This window comes from Oryctolagus cuniculus, chromosome 16 (assembly GCF_051225735.1).
Source record: "Oryctolagus cuniculus isolate XC-2025 breed Fujian yellow rabbit chromosome 16, ASM5122573v1, whole genome shotgun sequence".
NCBI classification, from domain to species: Eukaryota; Metazoa; Chordata; class Mammalia; order Lagomorpha; family Leporidae; genus Oryctolagus; species Oryctolagus cuniculus.
Window position 1 is genome coordinate 33,231,844 of NC_142882.1, and position 14,474 is coordinate 33,246,317.

General features: G+C 39.1%; 2 long non-coding RNA genes and 1 pseudogene across 3 annotated transcripts in view; 2 read left to right on the forward strand and 1 right to left on the reverse strand.

Moving 5' to 3' along the window:
• Window positions 1–636, forward strand: part of LOC149121664 (uncharacterized) — a 189,602-nt gene extending 188,966 nt beyond the window's left edge. For both annotated transcript variants that reach the window (XR_016223032.1, XR_016223031.1), the window contains exon 3: window positions 321–636. This is a non-coding gene — a long non-coding RNA (uncharacterized LOC149121664). The remainder of the gene's footprint in view (window positions 1–320) is intronic.
• Window positions 12–79, reverse strand: LOC149121665 (U6 spliceosomal RNA; annotated as a pseudogene).
• A 5,627-nt stretch (window positions 637–6,263) lies between the features above and the next one.
• LOC149121666 (uncharacterized) overlaps window positions 6,264–14,474 on the forward strand; it is an 82,698-nt gene continuing 74,487 nt past the window's right edge. Inside the window, exon 1 of the long non-coding RNA XR_016223033.1 lies at window positions 6,264–6,297. This is a non-coding gene — a long non-coding RNA (uncharacterized LOC149121666). The remainder of the gene's footprint in view (window positions 6,298–14,474) is intronic.

Consider the following 14,474-nt stretch of genomic DNA (forward strand, 5'->3'; position numbering starts at 1 on the left):
AGAAACCTTACTGCGCAGGGGCATGCTAATCTTCTCTGTATCATTCCAATTTTAGTATATGTGCTGCCGAAGCGAGCACATGTGCTGCCGAAGCGAGAAAGAGATGAAAAGAATTTATCTCAGCTAGCCACTAATATTCAAGTAACAAGGTCTTCAGGAAAGCCAACTCAACTGACATTTTCATGTCATTGTTAAATAAAGGAAAAATTATCTAGGTTCAGCAATACGTAGTTTATAAGAGAAAGACTACAGAGTAATTTCCTTGGCATAGAAATAACTTTGTCTTTTTTTTTTTTTTTTTTTTTTTTTTTATCCATGAGGGCTTGCTATCACCACCACACACCCACATCCCATATACAAATGCCTGGCTTGAGTGGTAGCTTCTCTGCTTTGAGGCAAGTTTCTGCTAGTGTGCACCCTGGGAGGAGACGGAGGATGGCAGAAGTGCTTGGGTCCCTGCACCCAAATGGGACATCCAGAATGAATTCCCAGTTCCTGGTTTTGGCTTGGTCAAGCTTTGGCTATTGCAAGTGTCTGGGGAGTGAAGCAGTGGTTCCCTCTTCCTGTCACTCTGCCTTTCAAATCAATAACTGTTGTTGGTAATGACTAATAATGATATTCACTGATTGTCAAATTTTGAATCTATTAATTATAGACAATTTCTCTTTGTATTTTTAAACTTTCATAATGTTCTGTAGCCAATTTCATCACTAGAAATAAAAAATTTTCCTCAAAAAAAAAAAAAAAAGAAACCTTACTGCTTTCCTAATGTGCTTATTAAGTTCTTGACCAGCGCCTGTTAGTCTTGCCACAAACTTTCTAGTCTTACTACTTTCCTTCTTCTTCTTCTTCTCTGTGACTTGTAAAATAGTATACATTCTATATACTGTGGATACTTTTGATTTATTTTATTCCTTCGGTCTCCTATGAAGTTCCTCCACAAAAGCACAGCCCTCAAAATATTCATTCATTTATGCAGTCTGCAGATTTCATGAGCTACTAAATTCCAAGTAGTATGTTAAAGGCAAGATCTGGGCCTAAGAGAAAAGTGGTCTAAATTCTGTGCCTAGAAGAGGATTTGGGACATAGTAGAACTTCAGTGAAGTGCTATGTGAATGACATGCACTCATTAAATGAGTAATCTAAAGCATACACTTCATTTAAGCAACACAGCAGCCCTACTCACCTCAGGTAGAGCAATTGAGAGGAATAATGTGAACAAAAATAAGACATCAATAAGTTGAATAATAACAGAGAAAAAAACAAAATGAGATAGATGCCAACATTACTGAGCTATTTTTGAGGAATTAAATTGATAGAGGGGCTGGCATTGTGGCCAAGTGGGGAAAGCTGCAATCTGTGAGGCCAGCATAACATCTGAGTTCCACTTTGAGTTTAGGAATCTCCACTTCCAATTTAGCTCACTGCTAAACACCTGGGAAACCAGCAGAAGATGGACGAAGGACTCAGGTCCTTGCCACTCATGTGGGAGACTTGGATGAAGCTCCTGACTCCAGCATGCCCCAGGCTCAACTGTTGAAACTCTCTGGGGTGTGAGCCAGCAGATGAAAGCTATCTATGTCTTTCCCTCTCTCTCTAAATCCACCTTTCAAATAATAAAGATTTAATAAACAAATTAACTGATTTCAAAATACACAAAAACATGAACAATACTATATCATTTTTATGCCAAACTGATAAAAAATAACAAATGCTAGAGAGCACATGGGAAAAGAAAACCATCATATATGGTGGGTGAAAACACAAGTTAGTACAGATGTTATGCAGAACAGTATGGCCATTCCTTAAAAAGGATAAAAATTGGGGCTGGCGCTGTTGTGCAGTGAGTTAAAGCCCTGGCCTGAAGGGCCAGCATCCCATTTGGGTGCCAGTTCTAGTTCCAGCTGCTCTTCTTCCAATACTGCTCTCTGCTATCTCCTGGGATAGCAGTAGAAGATGGCCCAAGTCCTTGGGCCCATGCACCCATGTGGGAGACCCAGAGGAAGCTCCTGTCTCCAGGTTTCAGAATGGCATAACTCTGGCCTTTGTAGTCATCTGTAGAGCGAACCAGCTAATGGAGGACCTCTCTGTGTCTCTACCTCTATTGTAACTCTTTCAAATAAATAACAAAAATTAAACTAAGATAAAAATTGACCTACCATGTGAGAGTTATCTTGCTCTTGGCTATATAGAATAAGGAAATTTTATTAGAAGGAAAGGAGGAGAGCATATCAAAGATACAGCAATTTTCCCATAACACAGCCACTATAACACAGTTCACTGCAGCCAGGATTTGAAACCAATCTAGCTGTCCATCAATGAAAAACAATGGACAGGGCAACCTCTTTTAGATACAAAAAAAGAACAAAATATTATTAAATTAATTGAAATAAGCCAGAAGCAGGAACACAAATGTCACCTGGTCCTTGTCGCATGTGGAAGTGAAAGAAAATAATGGATCTGAACACAGAACTGTGATTACTAGAGGCTGAGAAGGGAAGCAGCTAGGGATAGAGGGGGATTGGATAATAGGTATCAAAAATCAAAGAGGCAGAAAGAACTTCTGGTGTTCCATAATATAATGAGATGACTACATTCAACCATATTAGGTTCTGTGTAAAGAACTGAAGGAGAGGAGCTGGTAGTCTCAAATCATGGAGAAGAATTAGAAACTGTAGTTGCTTGGGGGCCAGCATTGTGGCACAGTGGGCTAACACCCTGGCCTGAAGCACCAGCATCCCCTGTGGGTACCAGTTCTAGTCCTGGCTGCTCCTCTTCTGATCCAACTCTCTGCTATGGCCTGTGAAAGCAGTAGAAGATGGCCCAAGTCCTTGGGTCCCTGCACCCAAGTGGGAGATCTGGAAGAAGCTCCTGGTTCCTGGAATCAGATTGGCAGAGCTCCGGCCATTGTGGCCATCTGGGGAGTGAACCGGCAGAGGAAGACCTCTCTCTCTCTCTGCTGCTACTTCTCTCTGTAACTCTGTCTTTCAAATAAATAACTCTTTAAAAACTTAATAAAACTGTAGTTGCTTAGCTTGATCACTTTTTACTGCATAAATGTGTGCAAATATTGCACTACACCCTGTAATAATGCATGACTAGGACACATTAATCACAAATTATTTCAATGAAATTTTAAAAATTAGAAGCATTTCTTTATATTAACAATGAACTATTTGAAAATGAAATTAGAGAAACATTTCCATGCATAGCAGCATAAGAACCAGGAACCAATGTCTTCAATGTTATCAGTGATGAATCAGATTCACAGCCCCCAGCACTCAGTTTTTGCCATATACTTTACCATGGCAATTGTGGGCATATAGTAGTAAATCAATGGACAGGAATCCTTTGTCTCTAAATCTGCTAAATAAATAAACAAGGAATTCATCAAAGAAAAAGAGATATCAATTTGGATGCCAGGCACAAAAACACATGCACTTGAGCTATCCTCCAGTTTGTGATGCCAACAAATCTTTCAGACATGTTACATTTTCAGAGACTTTTCTGTAATCTTGCTAAGCTTTCTGGAAATCTGCCTTATAGCAAAGGGTTTCCCAATTCCATTACACTCATGATTTTTCTTTTGTGTGATATATTAGTTTACCATCTAGAGATAATTTATGGTACAAAACTTTTCTATGCATGCATGTTTTCTCATTTGTGAGTCTATTCATGGGAATTGAAGACTGATTTATAACAGAAATACATTTTCCAAATTCATTGCATAGACTTTTGTTCCTTATGAATTCTCTGAAGTCTGTTGATGTCTAATTTCTGGCTAAAGGTTTTATTGTATTTACAGCATGCAAAGACTATCACCTTTTGTGAATTCTGTGTCTATACAAGCCTGAAATAAAGAAAATGTTTTTGCACAATCAGTATACGCCTAAGAAACCACCTGTGTCAATTCTCTGATGTACCATTGACTTCTGACTCTAATAATATTTATAAGCTTTCTCCTTTACATGAGTCTCTGTTGGATAGGATGTGATTTCCAGCAAAAGGTTTTGTCACAATACTTACATGAATTTTGGAGAAAAGCTCTTCCACATTCATTATATTGTTAAGGTCTCTCCCTTGTTCAAATTCCATGATGGATTATGAGGCATTACCTATGTGAAATGACTTTCTCACATTTATTTCATTCATTAGATATATATGTTGTGCATTCTGATATAAGGAGAGATTTGGGCAGAGCTTTCCAACACTCATTACACCCATAAGGTTTCTCTCCCACGTGAATTCCCTGTTGTCTTATGAGGTATGGCTTCTAATTAAAGGGATTTTACTTTCAAAGGAGTTTTTCCCTATATGAATTTGATGATGTACAATGAGGGCTGAATTATGGTAAAAGGCTCTGAGTCATTACATTCATAAAATTGCTCCCCATGAGAATTCTTTTATGTTTGATGAGGTCTGATTTGCACCACAAAGGCTATTCACATGTATTATATTCATGCATTTCTCCCCTTGGTGAATTCTCTAATATTTCATGAGATATAACTTGCACAAAAAGGTCAAGTAGAAAATTCCCTGTGTGGATACTCTGATATCTTATGAGTTATGAAGTACAGCAAAGAGGCTTTCCACCATCCTTCCATCCATAAAACCTACCTAAATTGAGCAACAAAGATATAGAAAACCTAAACACACACATAACCAGATGGAAATGATACCAGTAATAAAGACCATCACTACCAAGAAAACCCCAAAACTGGAAGGCTTCACTGCTGAATTCTAACAGACATTTAAAGCACTAACTGCAATTCTTCTCAAGTTATTCAAAACAATTGAGAGAGAGGCGATTCTCCCAAATTCTTTCTATGAAGCCAACATCACCTTCATTCCTAAACTTGAAAAAAGTGCAACAAAGAAAGTAATTATAGACCAATTTCCCTGATGAACATACATGCAAAGATCTGCAACAGAATTCTGGCCAATTGAATCCAACAATGCATCAGAAAGATCATCCACCCAGACCAAGTGGGATTTATCCTTGGTATGCAAGGATGGAACCAAAGGCTTTTCCACAGTCATTTCATTTATAAGCTTTCTCCATGGTGTGAAGGCTCTGATACTTTCTGAGGTTTGACTTCTCAGCAAAGGTTTTTCCACAGTCATTGCAATCATAAGGTTTCCCCCAGTACAAATTGTCTGATGCTTTGTGAGCTTTGATTTCTCAGCAAAGGCTTTTCCACAATGATTGCATTCATAAGGTTTCTCCCCTCTGTGAATTCTCTGATGATTTATGAGGTTTGCCTTCTGGCCAAAGGATTTTCCATAGTAATTGCATTCATAAGGTTTCTCACCTGTGTGAATTCTCTGATGATTTATGAGGTTTGCCTTCTGGCCAAAGGATTTTCCACAGTCATTACATTCAAAAGGTTTCTCACCTGTGTGAATTCTCTGATGATTTATGAGGTGTTTCTTCTGGCCAAAGAACTTCCCACAGTCATTAGATTTGTAAGATTTCAACCCTGTGTGAATTCTCTGATGTCTAATGAGATCTGACTTCTGGTGAGTGGTTTCCACACAATCATTACACACATGAGGGTTTTCCACAATATGAGTGCTGTGATGGAGGGTATTTAATACTGAATGAATTCCCACAAGGTTTACATGCATAGGATTTCTTCCCTATATTTGGTCTATGATTCAGTCTAACATGTGATTGGTAAATGACAGGTTCCACAGTCCCAATATACTTATAAATGTTCTCTCTTTTCAGGTGAATACAATCAGAATTCCACAGTCAGTCAGCTGGGAGGGGTGGATGAATCCGGAAACAGCTGGTTTCCTTGTACTAAAACAAGCGCCATATCACGAAGGACTCTTGCATTTCTTTTTCTTTTTTGCATTTTTCACATTTTCTTATTTATCATGGTTTGTAATAAATTTTCTGATGTGGGTTGTGGTTTTGAGGCTGGCTTAAGGAGTTCAGGGAACCAGAGGAATGGTCTTTTTCAATTAGGGCACAGCTGTTGTTTCTCTCCAATTCTGGCTTTCTGTAATTGCTTTGGGTGCCTCAGGCAATTTTTCACTTTGAGCGACTTTTTCCTAAATGTTTTGTTGGTCTGAGTTGGTTTTGCCTTTTTCCTTTTCAAATTGTGTATTCTGATGCAATACAAACAAGGGTTTAGAACGAGGATCCATTAGGAAATTGAAAAACAGAACATATTGGGTTTTCATGATTAGAAATCATAGGCAACATGACCAAGATGAGTTTTTGGGTTTTGGAAAATGACATAGAACCCTTCCACTGAGGGGCAGATATTAATTTCCTCCAAATCGAGAGTGAGTGCGATTTTCAGGTGAATTCAATCAGAATTCCACAGCCAGTCAGCTAGGAGGGGTGGATGAATCCGGGAACAGCTGGTTTCCTTGCAACTAAATCAAGCCCAATATCACAAAGGACTCTTGCATTTCTTTGGCTTCTTTCTCTTTTTTCTTTTTTTCATGGTTTGTAATGAATTTTCTGATGTGAGCTTTGGTTTTGAGGCTGCAATATAGAGTTCAGTGCACAGGAGGAATGGTCTTTTTCAAACAGGGCACAGCTGTTGGCCTGCTTCAATTCTGGCTTGCTGTCATTGTTTTGGGTGCCTCAGCCGATTTGTATTTCTTGAGCGGCAATTTCCTAAATGTTTTCTGGGTCTGAGTTGGTTTTCCCTTCTTCCTTCCCAAATTTTGTAATTCTGACGCAACACAAACAAGAGTTTGGACAGAGTAGCCATTATGAAATAAAAAACATTACAAATAGGCATTTGAAGAATATAAATCTACAGGTAACACGACCAAGGTGAGTTTTTGTGTTTTGGAAAATAAAATGGAACACTTTGGCTGAGGTGACAGATATTGATTCCCTCCAAACTGAGTTTCACTACGATTTTCAGGTTAATTCAGTCAGAATTCCACAGGCATCAGCTGGAGGGGTGGATGAATGCGGGAACATTCGGTTTTCTTGAGACTAAATCTAGTCCAATATCATTATGGATTCTTGCATTTTTTTGGCTTTTTTCTCATTTTTCTTATTTATCATGGTTTGTAATGAATTTTCTGATGTGAGCTTTGGTTTTGAGGCTGGCATATTGAGTTCAGGGCACAAGAGGAAGGTTCTTTTTCAATCAGGGCACAGCTGTTGGCTTGCTGCAATTCTGGCTTGCTGTCATTGTTTTGGGTGCCTCAGCCGATTTGTGGTTTCTTGAGTGCCAATTTCCTAAATGTTTTCTGGGTCTGAGTTGGTTTTGCCTTCTTATTCCCAAATTTTGTATTCTGATGCAATACAAGCATGTTTTGGAGAGTAGCCATTATGAAAGAAAAAAAAAAAAAAAACACAGCGCATTGACCTTTCAGGATTAGAAATCTACAGGCAACACAACCAAGATGAGATTCTGTGTTTTGGAAAATGACATAGAACGCTTCTGCTGAGGGGACAGATTCTAATTCCCTCCAAAATGAGTGTGAGTGCGATTTTGAGGTGAATTCAATCAGAATTCCAGAGTCAGTCTGTGGAAGAGGGGGATGAATCTGGAAACAGCCAGTTTCTTTGTGTCTAAATCCAGCCAAATATCACAAAGGACTCTTGCATTTCTTTGGCTTTTTCACATTTCCCTTATTTATCATGGTTTGTAATGAATTTTCTGATGTGAGCTTTGGTTTTGAGGCTGCAATATAGAGTTCAGGGCACCGGAGGAATGGTCTTTTTCAAACAGGACACAGCTGTTGGTGTGCTCCAATTCTGGCTATTGTCTTTGTTTTGGGTGCCTCAGCTGAAATTTGGTTTCTTGAGTTTCACTGGGATTGTCAGGTTAATTCAGTCAGAATTCCACAGGCAGTCAGCTTTAGTGGTGGATGAATCTGGGAACAGCCGGTTTCCTTGCAACTAAATCAAACCCAATATCATTATGGATTCTTGCATTTCTTTGGCTTTTTCTCTTTTTTCTTATTTATCATGGTTTGTAATGAATTTTCTGATGTGAGCTTTGGTTTTGAGGCTGCAATATGGAGTTCAGGGCACAAGAGGATGGTTCTTTTTCAATCAGGGCACAGCTGTTGGCTTGCTCCACTTCTGGCTTGCTGTCATTTTTTTGAGTGCCTCAGCCGATTTGTGGTTTCTTGTGTGGCAATTTCCCAAATGTTTTCAGGGTCTGAGTTGGCTTTGCCTTCTTCCTTCCCAAATTTTGTATTCTGACGCCATACAAACAAGAGTTTCGGCAGAGTAGCCATTATGAAATAAAAAACACAACAAATAGGCATTTGAAGCTTAGAAATCTACAGGTAACATGACCAAGGTGAGTTTTTGTGTTTTGGAAAAAAAAATGGAACACTTTGGCTGAGGTGACAGATATTAACTGCCTCCAAACTGAGTTTCACTGTGATTTTCAGGTTAATTCAGTCAGAATTCCACAGGCATTCAGCTGGAGGGGTGGATGAATCCGGGAACAGCCGGTTGCCTAGCGACTAAATCAAGCCCTATATCATTATGGATTCTTGCATTTCTTTGGCTTTTTTTCTATTTTTCTTATTTATCATGGTTTGTAATGAATTTTCTGATGTGAGCTTTGGTTTTGAGGCTGGCATATTGAGTTCAGGGCACAAGAGGAAGGTTCTTTTTCAATCAGGGCACAGCTGTTGGCTTGCTCCACTTCTGGCTTGCTGTCATTGTTTTGGGTGCCTCAGCTGATTTGCGGTTTCTTGTGTGGCAATTTCCTAAATGTTTTCGGGGTCTGAGTTGGTTTTGCCTTCTTCCTTCCCAAATTTTGTATTCTGATGCAATACAAGCAAGATTTTGGACAGAGTAGCCATTATGAAAGAAAAAAAAAAAAAACAGCAAATTGACCTTTTTTTTTTTTTTAAACTTTTATTTAATGTATATAATTTTCCAAAGTACGACTTATGGATTACAATGGCTTCCCCCCCATACCGTCCCTCCCACCCACAACCCTCCCCTTTCCCACTCCCTCTCCCCTTCCATTCACATCAAGATTCATTTTCGATTATCTTAATATACAGAAGATCAGCTTAGTATACATTAAGTATGGATTTCAACAGTTTGCTCCCACACAGAAACATAAAGTGAAAAATAATAGATGATTTTTTTTTAAATGATGATGAAATCAGAGCAGACCTATTGTCATGTTATATCCCAGTGAGAGTCAAGTTGGGAATTGATAATTTCTTTTTTTCTTTTCTTTTTTTTTTTTTACAGAAGATCAGTTTAGCATGCATTAAGTAAAGATTTCAACAGTTTGCACCCCCATAGAAACACAAAGTGAAATATATTGTTTGAGTACTCGTTATAGCATTAAATCTCAATGCACAGCACATTAAGGATAGAGATCCTACATGAGGAGTAAGTGCACAGTGACTCCTGTTGTTGACTTTACCAATTGACACTCCTGTCTATGGCATCAGTAATCTCCCTATGCTCCAGTCATGAGTTTCCAAGGCTATGGAAGCCCTCTGAGTTCTCCGACTCTTATCTTGTTTAGACAAGACAAGGTCATAGTCAAAGTGGAGGTTCTCTCCTCCCTTCAGAGAAAGCTACCTCCTTCTTTGATGACCTGTTCTTTCCACTGGGATCTCACTCGCAGAGATCTTTTGCCAGAGTGTCTTGGCTTTCCATGCCTGAAATACTCTCATGAGCTCTTCAGCCAGCTCCAAATGCCTTTAGGGCTGATTCTGAGGCCAGAGTGCTATTTAGGACATCTGCCATTCTATGAGTCTGCTGAGTATCTCACTTCCCATGTTGGATCACTCTCCCCTTTATTTACTCCATCAGTTAGCATTAGGAGGTACTAGACTTGTCTATGTGCTCCCTTAGACTCCCAGTCCCTTCACCATGACCAACTGTGAACTGAAACTGATCACCTGGAACAGTGAGATGGCATTGGTACATGCCACCTCGATGGGATTGAATTGGAATCCCCTGGTATGCTTCCAACTCCACCACTTGGGGCAAGTCAGCCTGAGCATGTCCCAAATTATACATCTCTTCCCTCTCCCATTCCCACCACCATGTTCAACAGGGATCACATTTCAGTTAATTTTCAACACTTAAGAATAACTGTGCATCAATTACAGATCTAAACCAGTCATATTAAGTAGAACAGATAAAAAAACTACTAAGATGGATAATGTATTAAGTTGTTCATTAACATTCAGGGCTATGCTGATCAAGCCACCATTTCCCATAGTGTCCACCTCACTCCAACAGGTTTCCCTCTTGGTGTTCAGTCAGTCGTCACCGATCAGGGAGAACATATGGTATTTGTCCCTTTGGGACTGGCTTACTTCACTCAGCATGATGTGTTCCAGATTCCTCCATTTTGTTGCAAATGACTGGATTTCGTTGTTTCTTACTGCGGTATAGTATTCTAAAGAGTACATATCCCATAATTTCTTTATCCAGTCTATCGTTGATGGGCATTTAGGTTGGTTCCAGGTCTTAGCTATTGTGAATTGAGCTGCAATAAACATTAGGGTGCAGACCTCTTTTTTGTTTGCCAATTTAAATTCCTTTGGGTAAATTCCAAGGAGTGGGATGGCTGGGTCGAGCGGTAGGGTTATCTTCAGGTTTCTGAGGAATCTCCAGACTGACTTCCATAGTGGCTTGACCAGTTTGCATTCCCACCAACAGTGGGTTAGTGTCCCTTTTTCCCCACATCCTCGCCAGCATCTGTTGTTGGTAGATTTCTGCATGTGAGCCATTCTAACCGGGGTGAGGTGAAACCTCATTGTGGTTTTGATTTGCATTTCCCTGATTGCCAATGACCTTGAACATTTTTTCATGTGCCTGTTGGCCATTTGGATTTCCTCTTTTGAAAAATGTCTATTGAGGTCCTTGGCCCATCTCTTAAGTGGGTTGTTGGTTTTGTTTTTGTGGAGTTTCTTGATCTCTTTGTAGATTCTGGTTATTAACCCTTTATCTGTTGCATAGTTTGCAAATATTTTTTCCCATTCTGTCGGTTGTCTCTTCACTCTCCTGACTGTTTCTTTTGCAGTACAGAAACTTCTCAATTTGATGCAATCCAAATAGTTGATTTTGGCTTTGACTGCCTGTGCCTCCTGGGTCTTTTCCAGAAATTCTTTGCCTGTGCCAATATCTTGAAGGGTTTCTCCAATGTTCTCTAGTAACTTGATGGTGTCAGGTCGTAGATTTAGGTCTTTAATCCATGTTGAGTGGATTTTTGTGTAAGGTGTAAGGTAGGGGTCTTGCTTCATGATTCTGCACGTGGAAATCCAATTTTCCCAGCACCATTTATTGAATAGACCGTCCTTGCTCCAGGAATTAGTTTTAGATCCTTGATCAAATATAAGTTGGCTGTAGATGTTTGGGTTGATTTCTGGTGTTTCAATTCTGTTCCATTGGTCTATCCATCTGTTTCTGTACCAGTACCATGCTGTTTTAATTACAACTGCCCTGTAGTATGTCCTGAAATCTGGTATTGTGATGCCTCCGGCTTTGTTTTTGTTGTACAAGATTGCTTTAGCTATTCGAGGTCTCTTGTGCCTCCATATAAATTTCAGCACCATTTTTTCCAGATCTGAGAAGAAGGTCTTCGGTATCTTGATTGGTATTGCATTGAATCTGTAAATTGCTTTTGGGAGAAGGCACATTTTGATGATATTGATGCTTCCAATCCATGAGCATGGAAGATTTTTCCATTTCTTGGTATCCTCTTCTATTTCTTTCTTTAAGGTTTTGTAATTTTCATCGTAGAGATCTTTAACGTCTTTGGTTAAGTTTATTCCAAGGTATTTGATTGTTTTTGTAGCTATTGTGAATGGGATTGATCTTAGAAGTTCTTCCTCAGCCATGGCATTGTCTGTGTATACAAAGGCTGTTGATTTTTGTGCATTGATTTTATACCCTGCTACTTTGCCAAACTCTTCTATGAGTTCCAATAGTCTCTTAGTGGAGTTCTTTGGGTCCCCTAAATACAGAATCATGTCATCTGCAAAGAGGGATAGTTTGAGTTCTTCCTTCCCAATTTGTATCCCTTTAATTTCTTTTTCTTGCCTAATAGCTCTGGCTAGAACCTCCAGAACTATATTGAATAGCAGTGGTGAGAGTGGGCATCCCTGTCTAGTTCCAGATCTCAGTGGAAATGCTTCCAACTTTTCCCCATTCAATAGGATGTTGGCTGTGGGTTTTTCATAGATTGCTTTGATTGTATTGAGGAATGTTCCTTCCAAACCCAGTTTGCTTAGAGTTTTCATCATGAACGGGTGTTGTATTTTATCAAATGCTTTCTCGGCATCTATTGAGATAATCATATGGTTTTTCTTCTGCAGTCTGTTAATGTGGTGTATCACATTGATTGTCTTGCGCACATTAAACCATCCCTGCATACCAGGGATAAATCCCACTTGGTCTGGGTGGATGATCTTTCTGATGTGTTGTTGCATTCTATTGGCGAGAATTTTATTGAGGATTTTTGCATCTATGTTCATCAGGGATATTGGTCTGTAATTCTCTTTCAGTGCTGCATCTCTTTCCGGCTTAGGAATTAAGGTGATGCTGGCTTCATAGAAAGAATTTGGGAGGACTCCCTCTTCTTCGATTGTTCTGAATAGTTTGAGAAGAATTGGAGTTAGTTCTTCTTTAAACGTCTGGTAGAATTCAGCAGTGAATCCATCTGGTCCTGGGCTTTTCTTTGTTGGGAGGGCCTTTATTACTGTTTCAATTTCTGTCTCAGTTATGGGTCTGTTTAGGTTTTCGATGTCTTCCTGGTTCAATTTAGGCAGGTTGCATGTGTCCAGGAATCTATCCATTTCTGATAGGTTTCCCTGTTTGCTGGCATACAAGTCCTTGTAGTAATTTCTGATGATTCTTTTTATTTCTGTGGTGTCTGTTGTTACATTTCCTTTTTCATCTCTGATTTTATTGATTTGGGTCTTTTCTCTTCTTTTTTTAGTTAGTTGGGCCAATGGGGTGTCAATTTTGTTTATTTTTTCAAAAAACCAGCTCTTCGTTTGGCTGATTTTTTGTAATGTTTTTCTTGATTCAATCCTGTTGATTTCTTCTCTGATTTTAATTATTTCTCTTCTCCTACTAGATTTGGGTCTGATTTGCTGTAGGTTTTCTAGATCCTTGAGGTGAATTGAAAGCTCATCTATTTGGTGTCTTTCCAATTTCTTGATGTAGGCACCTATTGATATAAATTTTCCTCTTAACACTGCTTTTGCTGTGTCCCATAAGTTTTGGTATGTTGTGCTGTTATCCTCATTTACTTCCAGAAAGTTTTTGATTTCTCGTTTAATTTCTTCTATGACCCATTGTTCATTCAGGAGCATGTTGTTCAATCTCCATGTGTTTGCGTGTGCTCTAGGGATTCCTGAGTTACTAATTTCCAACTTCATTCCTTTATGGTCTGAGAAGCTGCATGGTATGATTCTAATTCTTTTGAATTTTCTGAGACTTGCTTTATGGCCTAGTATGTGGTCAATCCTAGAGAAGCTTCCATGTACTGCTGAGAAGAATGTAAAATCTTTAGCTGTAGGATTGAAAGTTCTGTATATATCTGTTAGATCCATTTGGGCTATAGTGTCGTTTAAATCTACTGTATCCTTGTTGATCTTCTGTCCGGATGATCTGTCTATTTCTGAGAGTGGAGTATTGAAGTCCCCCAGTACTACCGTATTGGGGTCTAAGTCTCCCTTTAAGTCCGTTAATAAATCTTTTAGATAAACTGGTGCCCTGTAGTTAGGTGCATATACATTGATAATTGTTATATCTTCCTGTTGAATTGATCCCTTAATCATGATATAGTGTCCCTCTTTGTCTCTCTTAACAGTTTTTGTGGTAAAGTTTATGTTGTCCGATATTAAGATGGCTACGCCCGCTCTTTTTTCATTTCTGTTGGCATGGTATATCTTTTTCCAGCCTTTCACTTTCAGTCTGTATGGATCTTTGTTGGAAAGATGTGTTTCTTGTAAGCAGCAAATAGATGGGTTTTGTTCCTTAACCCAATCAGCCAATCGGTGTCTTTTAACTGGACAGTTCAGGCCATTCACGTTCAATGTGACTAATGATAAGTGGTAACTTTGCCCTGCCATTTGCCAAAGATAAGTTCTAATATATGCTTTGAATTCCCTGTGATCTTTTGCTGTGAGGTTTCCTTCCTTGGTTTCCTTCCTTTACCTTCTTTCATATTGATGACCGTGTTTCTGTGTTTCTGTGTGTAACACATCTTTAAGCATCTTTTGCAGGGCTGGACGAGTGGCAACAAATTCTTTCAATTTCTGTTTGCAATGAAAAGTCTTTATTTCACCTTCATTCACAAATGATAGCTTTGCAGGATATAATATTCTGGGCTGGCAGTTGTTCTCTCTTAGTACCTGGGCTATATCTCGCCATTCCCTCCTAGCTTTTAGAGTTTCTGATGAGAAGTCAGCTGTGAGTCTGATTGGAGATCCTCTGAGAGTAATCTGACGTTTCTCTCTTGCACATTTTAGGATCTTTTCTTTAT